Raw genomic sequence first — 1,619 nt, 5'->3', positions numbered from 1 at the left:
ATGGAAAATGATTGAGCTGGTTGATGAAGTCCCAGTATTGTTTTGAAATATTTCAATCTAAGGATAATTTAAAAGGAACTACCTTTCTAGTTTCTTTCTGCCGTCACTGGGGGAAATGGAAAAACCTTCAAAGATTTACTTAGGCAGTGGGCTTTTAATAAAACCACAACAGGGTACTTACTGTCTGTTCTTCAATGACCCATCACTGAACTCCCGGAAGATGTTATTGTTGGGGTGCCTGGGTGGCTCAGTTGGTTTAGTGTCTGACTTCAGCACAGGCCATGATCTCACGGTTTGTGGGTTCGAGCCCCACATTGGGCTCTATGCTAATCTCTAGCTCAGATCCGAGAGCCTGCTTCAGATTCTGTCTCTTTCTCTCTCTGCCCCTCTTCTGTTCACTCTCTTTTTATCTAAAAAATAAGTAAATGTAAAAAAAAAAAAAAGATTAAAGAAAGAGACAATGTTATTGTTTATGTAGGTCCTGACTTGGTACACAATTGGGAAAATCAAAATTTTAAGCACTTTGTGTCTTGTTGAAAGGGATTCTCCAAAGGAATGATTAAACATATGAACATAATTTGAATTGTTGAGAAAAAATGTCAAGGAGACCATGTCACTATTGGCTTTCAGCAGCTGAGTTCCAAGGCCAACAGAAATAACCATTTCCGACACCGCAAATAACCACGGAGGGTGGATGTGATACTGGGCATTTAAGCTTCTGAGATCTTACCAGACTGGGCGTGTCTGATGGAGCAAAGTTAGATTCGGGTTCGACCGCAGCCCACATGGGAGGGTGGGAAGGTGCGTCCCAGAATTTGGAGCAATTACAAAGCTTCAGAAAACACTGTAAACGGTGAACAAAATGAGGACAGGTTATAATAGAAGGGAAGGTTTCCCTGGAAGCCTGAAGGAACGCCATTTTCTGTGCCTGTCCCCAGGACTCTGGGACTGTGTGCCTGCCAGACGTGGTCCTGCCACTGTGGGCATTGTTCGTTGGTGCTCAAGAACATGTGCCATCCATAACAGCCCGACAATTGTCACAGATTTTTCATTACTCTTCAGCCTTATGCAAGATATTGAAGTTTTCTTCTGTCTAACATGGTGGGGTTTTTTGTGGAGAGGGGTAGGTGTTTCATGCACATGTGAGAAGGTGTATTCTCTGTGAACTGGGAGTAAAGTGAAATGTCTGTTCATGCAATTGGCTCGGTGGTTGGCTGACTCGTGCCTCCCCTGTTCATACTGACTTTAGTCCTTATGACAGGTTTTGGACAGAGAATGGTATGTCTGTCCCCTTTCGATGGTGTCGTCCATCTGTCTCTTCTTGCATCTGCTTTCATTTGTGCTTAGTCATGGTGGTTTTTGTGCTCTTTGGTGCATGAATGTTTTCCAGTATTGTATCTGTATCGTGAGTTGGGACTTTTAAAATAAAGGATCCTTTTTCTTTTCACTCGAAGCTTTTTGGCCTGATTTCTACCTTGTGTTTTGCAGCCATGCTTTCTAATATCCGTATTTGTTCTGCAATGTCTAGGTCCCTCTTTTTATTTGTATTTTTATCCATTTCACATTGCTTTTATGTATGTATCTTCTCTGCAGTACAGAGTTTGGCTTTTCTATGCAAA

Source organism: Suricata suricatta, chromosome 1 (assembly GCF_006229205.1).
Source record: "Suricata suricatta isolate VVHF042 chromosome 1, meerkat_22Aug2017_6uvM2_HiC, whole genome shotgun sequence".
Lineage (NCBI taxonomy): Eukaryota > Metazoa > Chordata > Mammalia > Carnivora > Herpestidae > Suricata > Suricata suricatta.
The sequence above is the reverse complement of the archived record's forward strand: the minus strand, read 5'-3'. Positions refer to the sequence as shown.